Raw genomic sequence first — 10,865 nt, forward strand, 5'->3', positions numbered from 1 at the left:
TGGGGTGAGAAGTGAAGGGTGCAACCCTTATCTCCGGTTAATTGTCGCTTATACGTGGCTTCTTCAAATTCAATGGGCGCTAAAGGGCACTAGTCTGATTTAGAAGTTGTTGGTTTAGTTTCGTTCGTTTTTCAATGACCTAGTTGAGTCTGTCCCCTTCCTGATATTATAGAGGTAGAGTAGGTGTAAATTATTGACGTTTGATTTAAAAGATTGATAAACATGGAGAGCGAAAATTATTAAATTATTTTGCAAAATAGTACGATTGTGAGATGTATCACTATAAAGTATAGGAAGGAGAGCGAAAATATGAGAACAAAGAGATGTGCCCTTTTTTCATCCTATCTAGTGACTAGTGACACTTTAGTCGCATAGTTGTGTCTGTATATTCAAATATATATACATATATTTTTGGATAAAATACCTTGTTGATTTTGGTCAAAGTTTGTAGAGCATTTACATACTTACCATTTTGTTTTTCATTCTAAAATTAAGTGAGATTATAACTACAAAATTGAAGCCTTTGAACTCCATTATTGACCAGAACTGTTCATTTCTAACTTCTGGAAAGGAACACAAGTTTCATGAATTCTGCGCACTTAAAAAACTGGATTCTTTCTTTTATTGTGCCACTGAAGAAAATAATTAGCAGCCAACTTGGGGATTAGAAACTTCCTCCCTTGTAAATATTTGTACTTTTCGGAATTCAAGTAGCTAATTTTGGCGTGTTTATATAGGTCATGTTAATTGTTTAAATATTTTCAACTTTACGCCTTAAAATTCGAAAATATGAATTGGTAGGCTACATCTCATCCTTAAAAAGATATATAAAAGAAAAAGAGTGTAACAAAAAGTAAAATTTATTATTTTCATTTTTTAAAACATGATAAATATTTTGGGACGTGCAAAATAAAAAGTATATGGTATCTGGACCGAGTACGTTACAGAGTTTTGGCCCATATAGATTTAGCAGGAAGTAAAAAAACGACAACAACAAAACTAATTTCTGTGTCCATTTCCCTTAAAACTTTACATGATCATGTTTGAAGCTAGCATGTAATTGATACTCTGTCATGTTAATTTGTGCTGAATTTTTTTTCTTCCATCTAAAAGCCTAGCTCTCAAGTTTCATGTTATCACATATGATGATTGATCGTGGAAATTAATGTAATTGCTGAGTTCCATAAATTTAAGCTGGGGTTGTAGCCAGCATCAAATAACGAATTGATTGACTGAGGTAACACATGAGAGGCAGACAAAATGGTCCATTTTTCAGCTATTTAACGTCTTTCATCCCCAGAGATATTTATGAACTTGAAAAATGACAGAAACCTGGTGGACCATGACGAGTGTGAGTAATGAATGCGTCCTAGGGGTCGGCAACAACGTCCTTGTTTCAACTACTAATGTGCTAACACAGTAGCACAACTTAGTGTATTGTTTGCACGACGCTGAGTTATGAAAGAAACATTTGTTTTTCAGTCTGTGATTCATATAATTTAGCAAGTTGGTTAAAAATAAGTGGACAAGTTGTCTTTGCCGATATGACTGAAACGATACAAGGGCAAATTGATATGACTCAAACGATACAAGGGTAAAGACAACTTGTCAACTTGTTTTTAATCAACTTGTTAAATTAAAACTTAAAATTTTTCAGTGAATTATAGGTTGAGAATTCAAATTTAACACGTAATAGTTGAAAAAAAATTATAGTGTGTCAATACATGCGTACAGTCTAGATAGCTCTTTTGATATGACTCAAACGATACAAGGGCAAAGACAACTTGTCCACTTGTTTTTAACCAACTTGTTAAATTAAAACTTAAATTTCTCTGTGAATTGTAGGTCGAGAACTCAAATTTAACACTTAGTAGTTAAAAAAAAAAAATTATAGTGTGTCAATACACGCATACAATCTAGATAGCTCTTTTCTTTAACGTTTTATATAACTCAATTAAGATTTTTCTTTCATATAGAATAAAATAATACAAGTGTTGCCGTTCTATTAACAAAGATAAAAAAAAAATTTACAAGGGTGACATCCTAGTACTAGCAGTTATTTTATCTAGTAGAAGATCAATGAATGCAGCAGAAAATCCTTGTTTGGCAAATTTAGGACGAAAAACAGCATTGAAAACTCAAGCTGCGCCGTCTTCTTGCCATGCCTTGTTTATAAAGACATTGACAAGTGACCAGCAGGTGAATGCTACACTATTGTTATTCTACCTCTGCTCATCCTGACCGATGTTTGTGATTTTTGTCTTCTTTTACTGTATTTTTCAAGTAATTTACTTTTTTATACTGATGATCAGAGGATCCTCATGTCATCATGTCTTTTAAATATTATAGAGGTTCATGTTTCATGATTGCGATCTTGAGTATAAAAATGAAGAAGTTATTGGTATACCAGAAATGAGAACAGAAAAATTAGCAAAAAATATTAAGTTATAAAAAGATAAGGATTTGAACTGCAGAATTCTAACTTCAAGATCCTTGAACTAGTGATCTTATCTACCACCCAAGTCCCTTTCTTTCTTTCTTTCTTCTTCTTTTTTTTTGTAAAATTATATAAGAAGGACAAGAGTGGGAATAAAGAAGCCGTCAATGGAAGAGAAAATTAATGTAGATGGAGATGATCTAACCATAGTTCTAGAAGGATAATCAAAATTCCTTAGCTCTATGCTATTTTTTTTTTTATATCTTACAACCCAAGATTAATCAGCATAGGTGCCAAAAAGTATTTGACCAATGAATCTAGCAAAAACGCTTGACCAATAAATCTCCTACAAAGTCTTGAACTCAGTAGTAGTTGAAGTCTACAATCAGCATAAATGTTTCAATTTATGCATATTGCCACTTTTTCCATAAGTGTTATGGTAGCCATCATATTATTTAGCATCCTTTGAGGATAGAGCTCCCTCTGATCACATTCTCTACATTGATCACAATCTGATGATGTGAACTGTGATGCAGCCTTTACGACTACTTTTACTATTGTTCGCTATGAATTCCTCATCACTAATTCATCATCTACATTTTGCATCTTAACCCTTTTTTTTTTTTTTTAATATTTTGACCTTTTTCTCTTAATATTATTGATGGAAGTAGTATAGTCAGACAAAAGTTAATCTTGGATGATAAATATAATTAATTCTTTGGTGGAAAAGTTGTCTTGCATAATGAATATCATTAATCATTTGGTGGAAAAGTTATCTTGAAAGTGAATGTATACTTTGGCGTTCTAGGAAACAAAAAAGGTCCAGTATTCAACTTAAAAATAGACAGAGAAACACGCAATCTAATAAGTCTTGTAAAGTTCGACACGAAAACAACCGGAGAAAAAGCCCACTATGTGCAAAGGTTGAATGAAATATCCACCAGAAATTTGTATATGCACGAGTTCTTGACGAAATTTTTTGGTCTTGACCACAGAGTTATCTACTGATTATTTTCCATACAAATGATTGAATATGAGTGTTGTCATTTTCTTGTTTTGCTCTACTTGTGGTTTTGATCTGTTGATGAAATAAACAGATAGATTTTATTACTGAAGTTTCCAAAATTACTGTAGAATAAATCTGTCCACTGAACCAACTACGAAATTTAACAAGGTCTGTCATACATATACAGCATAAGTTACAACAATTTCAAACCGATTTTCAATTGGTAAATTTAAGTACATAAAACTTTCACAACCGGTACGCATTCATCAACACCCTAACAGCGATCGTGTGTGACAAACCCTTTCTATTTTTTTTGGATGCTCATTCGGTTCGCGCTAAAATCCACTATCTTCCCAAATTTTACAGTTTTTCATAGGGTTATTATAATTTATGTAATTTCACTACAGTTCCTTCGTTCCATTCAAAACAAATGTTTTCCTAATTTTTATTGTTGAATCTACAGGTGTAATCGAGTCCAATGAAACTCGAATTAAAAAATATGGACTCAAGTTCGAGCTTGTTGAACTCTTGAAAGTTAAACTCGATTTTATTTTGTATTACCAGAATTTGAGCTCGAATTTGAACTTATCGAGCCCAATCTAGCTTGTTTTGAGCTTAATTCAGCATAATCAAGTTTAATAAATATAAATTTATATTTTTATATAATTATACAAAAGGTATAAAATAGATACTAATCGAGACATTTGATAGTAATCAATAAAAAATTTAACAAAATATATATATGAAGTTTAATTGAACCTGATTAAACTCAATGAGGTTTCGAGTTTCACATATTAAACTCCAACTCCACTCGTCAAGTAGTTCAAGTTACTTGAAATCGAATTCGAACTCGAGCAATGTGAGTTTGAGCTCGACCTTTGGCGAATCAAGTTTACGAACCACTCGATTAAACTCGACTCGTTTACACTCTTAAATGATTTACATATTTCCAAAATCCATGGTGATTATTTTTAAAACTTAAAACATTCCGGGTGAACTTAGGGTTTGTTTGGATGGTCTATTTAAAAAAAAAAAACAAAGAAAGAAAGTTTGTTTGCAACACCATCTATAGTAACAATTTAAAATACCTGCAAACTTAAAAAGAAAAAAATCAAAAGAAAAGTACATTAATTAGGGTACTGGTAGTCGATGGCAAAAGTTGTCGGTGGCAGGTGTTGAGGAGGAAGGGATTTGGTGAATTTTTAGAAAACAGAGGATGTTTTGAATGTTTTGGACAGATATCAATATTTTTTTCTAAAATAACTATAGTAAATTAGGGTAAATATTTAGATAAACATCCAAAATGTGTACCATTCACGTGGATGTTAAGCCAAGCCAAAGCAGTCGCATGAGGTCTGAAGTCGACGTGATGGCGTCATTCTATGACGAAAGCGTGATGTCGGGATTGGGATTGGCTACTATCTTGCCACGTGGTGCATATTAATATGTGGATAGCACAGCCTTGCTGTACGAAGTTGACGTGTGCCAGCAGGGCGCGTGTCTACGGATTAGGATTAGCAAATTAAAATGTAAAAAAGTGGGTTAAATTTTGGGATAATTTCGGAAACCTCCTCTAAGGTTTTTGACAATTTCACTTAAATATCCTCTAATATTAAAAATTACACTGACTTCATTTTAATTCCTGTCATAAAGAGTGATATCAAAAGTGAAACAAAAATATTGGCACACAATTCTCTTCCAAGTCTACCCTCTTGCTTATGCCTACTACATATTTTTCATATTATATATTTTTGTTCATATATTTATTTCGATCTAAATAAAATAAAAGTTGTGCAAGAACTTTTGAGATGTGCAAATCAATACTTTAGTAACAAAACTAACAAAATGCTATACCACTACTTATGCTTAAAGGTAAGTTCAAGGAATTTTTGATAAATTTTGTTAGTAAATAAAGAACTACTATTTATCTATTAAGAACATGACTAATCTTTTCTACATTTTGATGTAATATATATAGTTTAGTTCTTTGTTTATGTACTCTCTTTAATCAGGAATTAATGAGAGGTTAGGGCAATTTGGCATGCATGTTTTCATAACTTTGTGGTGTAAATATCCAACATAAGTATCCAAGGAGCAAATAAACGTACTACAAAACTTCAAACACAGCAAAATGACATTATTCTAAAGGCTAACACTCTCCCCTCTGATTGTAAATGACATATGCACTTTTCTTAGTGAGTTGCTCTTAATATTTTTGTTGTGAATATCGTAGTTGTATGTAAATTCTCGAATGGAAAAATTCAAAAAGAATAGAGAAAAACCGACATCAATTTTATCTGGGGAATGATTATTCATATTCTTTAAAGTTGTTACCGGCAAACTTTTTGACTGTGTGATTGTTTATGACATACATGTCTTTTAAGAGTTACTATGGGTCTTTTTTGCTTGAACAGTATAATCTACCACTATATTCTCAAAGTAAAAAAAAAAAAACAAAAAGAAAGAAACAAGAAAAGTCTGAAAACATTCTTGGAAGCATTTACTTATTTGTTACTGACAGTGGTTTGTTTGGATTGCGGTTTATTTGTCAAAATATATTTGCTTACATCATCATTACAATTTCCAACACACCTTTTTATCTTCTCAATTATCTTTTTATTTCACATATATCACATCACAAAAAGTGCTACAGTAAAAATATCTCTAATAATTCTTTACTTTTTAGCTATGTAAATTGAATAAAAATACCCCTATTATTATGGCACCTACGACTCTACCATTGTCATCGACTTGTAATTAGTACTTTCTGTTTTTCCACACTGATAGAAAGGTCAAGAGAAACTAGCAAATGCTGAATGGTCAATGGTGTACAAACATGAGTGAGAATCCGCCTTTTTCTTTAGCAGCTTGTATCCTTCACAAGCTAGCCAAATAATTTACAAATTGGGTACAGTTACATTAATCCAAAATGCCACTACTCAATAAAATAGGATGAAGACTGATTCTTTCCCCTAAAAGGGTTGCACTACAATCCAATTAATTATTATTGCACGGTACAAGCATAAACTAGCAAATGCTGAATAGTGTACAAAGTTTCTATATGGACAACGACATTGGCTCAATATTGTTGGAATAATTAAACCAAACTATTTACAATTTTAATTGTCTTAGAATTGGATTTATTATTTGAAACTAGATTAGAATAGGTGTCAAAGTTAGTTTAGAAAATAAAATTGAATTATGTTTAGATGTTAGTATTGAAATAAATTTTATGATTCTGTTTCTCTATTTACGGACATTAAGTCCGACTTTTGTAATTGAGGAAAGTTATTATGTTGATTGAATAAACTTTGAAAACCTACCATGCCTTTCTTTGTTCTTCTTGATTAGAACGCACTCTTGTTTCTGGTTTCGGGATGTCCCTTTTTGCTCATTGATGAAGAAAGCCGTGCGGCTAGTTCGTCTTGTTGATTGTTTGTGTGTAAGCTTTTAGTTTTACTGTCGCTCTGTGATTTTATGGGCTAGCAAATGGTATCGAAACTCTTAATTCAAGAGTTTGATTTTGGAATGTTTATAGGGCCTGGAGGGTATGTAAAATTTGTGATAAAGGAGTTTGTATTATAGAAATGTACAGTTGTGATAGAATACCCGTATATTGAAAAATTGGACCATAGGGATTAGTTTTGGGATACTCATTTATTGACTTTAGGGAAAAAATTGGCCCTAATTTGGATAGAGGGAATTTTGTCGAAATTATTAGTATTGACAACGATAAGAAAATCCTTCTCTTGTATAATAACCAGGGAAAACGTTCTTGCCAAATTATTGTGATTGATTCTACAATGGAGTTTGATCAAGGATGAAGCTAGGGAGGCTAAGAAAATTAAGAAATTCTAGCAAGGAAGACACTTAAATTTTCGTGAAGTTATGTAAGTTTGTATGTGAGTTGCCATGGATAGGGACTTTCTCAAAGAAAATATCTATTTGAATGAAGATTTGAATAATATTTTGTTGATTTTATTGGTAGGATAGATAAAATTATTTAGAATTGTGGAATTGCAAATTTTTGTAGTAAAAATTATTGGAAAAAGGAAAGATATGATTTGTTGTTTCTTGAAAATTGTCTAGATGATTATCATAAATATGATGGTCCTAATGATGAATGGGTGAACACTAATGAATTTTTTGATCAAGCGGGATTAACTATTGAATTGTGTACAAAATATAAGCTTAATCTACCCCATGCGTGAAGAAGAAAGTGAAGATTAGTTGCAAATTGAACTTGCACATGAGTTATTCCGCTACAAAGATTGCAATGGGAATTCAAGCTCGTAATGGCATTGGAAAAAACAACATTGAAGAGTTTGGTTTAAGAGATGCAATGTCAGAATAATTAAATCAAATTATTTAAAATTTTAGTTGTTTTAGAATTGGATTTATTATTTGGTTACTAGATTAGAATTTGTGTCAATGTTAGTTTAGAAAATAAAGTTGGATTGTATTTAGGTATTAGTATTGAAATATATTTTATGGTTTTATTTCTCTATTTAAGGACTTGTAGTCCGACTTTTGTAATTGAAAAATGTTACTATATTGTTTAATAAACTTTTAAAACCTCCCGTGCCATTCTTTGTTATTCACTTATTCTTGATTAAAACGCACTGTTCCAACGTTGAACTTTTGTACTTCTGTTCCTGGCTTCGTACATTTTTTTGGGATAATTTCAGAAACTTTCCCTGAGATTCCTGACAATTTCACTGAGCTTCCTTGAAGTTTAAAAATTACACATACCTTCCTTGTCATTTAAAATGATAATTTTACCCATATATATTTTAATGAAACTCCCTTATTTGGTATGCTTATACTTAGAATGAGTTTTAAAATTATTTTTTTCATCTTTTCCTTCTTTTTCCTTTTTTAATTTTTCGTCAATAAAACTATAGAACTACCACTATTGTTTCTAGTTTTTATTGTAATCAAATGTCGAACTAGTGATTTTTTTCACGAGTTAGTTTTATATGTAATCCAATATTTTTGCTGATCTTTATTTTCTATTTTTTGGTACTAAAATTAATAATAAATCAAAAAAAATGGCCCAAAATCACTACCAAATTATGATAATCCCACTATCCAAAAAATTTATAAATTCTAAATGAATTATTTCAACATTTTTTTTCTATCTTATAAATCTAAATCCATAATAAAGTACTATCAAAAGTATTCTATCATAATAATAAAATTATTATTATAGTTGTTTATCAAATAGTAGATATGGACATGAAAAATTTGACATATTTTCCTTATAATTATATTAGACAATCTTATAATTATATAAGAAAATAAATTAAAATTCATTATATAAGGGTATTTTTGGGTATTCATTTAAAAATTTGATCAAGTCAATATTAGTATTTTAAGATTTTGTTACTAAAACTATCAAATTAAAGAAGGTAAATATAATTTTTTAAATCTCAGAGGAGCGTAGTGAAATTATCAAAAACCTCAGGGGAGGTTTCTAAAATTATCCCTTTTTTTTGCCCTTTTGGTTTGTGTGTAAATTTTTACTTTTATTTTTGCTGCATTAATTTTTGTACAAACAGCTATCCAAGCGCATCCAGTGATCCCAATCAAATCAAACACTGAATCTACGCGCCCTTAGTTGAGCCTGGGCTTACCATCATTATATAGTACTTTGTCTTTTTCTTTCTTTACAAATTTTCCAAATATCCTTACCAGGACACCTCTGTTTCCTTCAGTTTTCCTCCCACTCCTTGCTTTCCTTTCCCGGAAACCTCCCTTTTCTGCATCACCACTGTACCCAAAGCCACCATAAAAGAAACCCTTTTGACTTCAAGTTCTGCTTCACTCAGTGAAATGGATAAAATGCTGAGCGTAAATCAGAAAAAGACAAACAAACAGCCCAAAAACAAGAAAAAGCCAGTGAAGGTTGTGTACATATCAAATCCCATGAAGGTGAAGACTAGCGCCTCAGAATTTAGAGCTTTGGTGCAAGAACTGACTGGCCAAGATGCCGATATGCCGGACCCCACGAAGTATTCGGACACAGACAGTGTCGGTGGCAGCTGCCAGGAGGAGGTTTCTACTGAATTGAAGACTATGGAGGATGATCATGTAGTTCAACAACCGCTGGTGCAACCCAAAAATGAAATGCCAAAAAGAGCTGATTGCAATATATATGGAACATGTGACCGTGAGGATGATGATCTTTTGTTTATGCCTGAGAGTTTTCCTGGATTGGTTGCTTCAAATTTGTGGTATGGGGCTAGTATTCATGGTGATGAGCTCAAAAGTCTTTTTTGATATAATGTAAGTTTGGTGAACCCTTTAGGGTAAGTTGATATGGTATGGTTCATGGGTAAATATGATGCTAGCTAGGTAATTAATTAACCTTGTTTGTGTCTGTAATTCTGTCTGTAACAATAGCTACTTCAAATAAATAAGTGCAGCAACTGAAAGACAGGCTTGCTGATCTCTTTCCTAGTCAAGATCCAGCTCAATTGCTGAAGAAAAAGTTTGCCCTCGTCAATGGCTCGAGATCTAGCTACGTAAGTAGTTAACCTTGTCCACTGCTTTTTTTTTTAATTAATTCTTTTCTTTCCCCCTTAAATTGAAGGGATAGCACCTTTCTTCCCTGGATAAGGGCAAATTTAATGTAGTTTGGTCAAGACTTGTGAACGAAGGAGTTCTAATGTAGTATCTGCCTAAAGGTTGAGGTCCAGGTTAATGTTTTTCAAAAGAATAGAAGGGTAGAAAGTACTGTCTAATTTGCTATCTATAGCATGTACGGGGGGATGGCCATCCATCTGTAACATGTACATGATAGCGATCTTTGTTGGCCAACCACATATGCTAAAAGATTAGTGCTATTTTGTTGTAAAAGACTGTGGAGGCTCTTGTCAAGTCATAGATGAGAAGAGTCGGATACGGGCAGGAGCAGCCGTCAGAAGAGTCACTTGTGGAAATAAAATTAAGCAATTTACACGCGGCACAATTAGAATATTCATGCAAGATATTTATAAGGGATAATTTCAAAAACCTCCCCTGAGGTTATGACAATTTCACTTAGCTCCCCTCAAATTTTGAAATTAATACTGACCTCCCTTAGCACAATAATACAACTATAATGACCTTTGTCTAATAGATGATTCACAATATAATGGAATGAGGTATATACTTATGAAAAAAAAAAAAAATTGTAGAAACCGTGTCTCTTCAGCTCACAACCAAGGATCGTCCATTCACTCTTTTTTAATCTCATTATGTTCTCATTTGTCTATGAATTCATCTCTATCTCCCTTCACCCTCTTTCCTTCAATAATTCCCTCTAATAATGCCTACCACTATTGCCAACCATTCCACAATTGATCCCTCTAATTCTATTGTGTGTGTGTATTTTTAATTCTTCTTGTCTTCCCTTTAAAATTAGTTTTGATTTTCCTG

Source organism: Coffea arabica, chromosome 6e (genome assembly GCF_036785885.1).
Source record: "Coffea arabica cultivar ET-39 chromosome 6e, Coffea Arabica ET-39 HiFi, whole genome shotgun sequence".
NCBI lineage: Eukaryota > Viridiplantae > Streptophyta > Magnoliopsida > Gentianales > Rubiaceae > Coffea > Coffea arabica.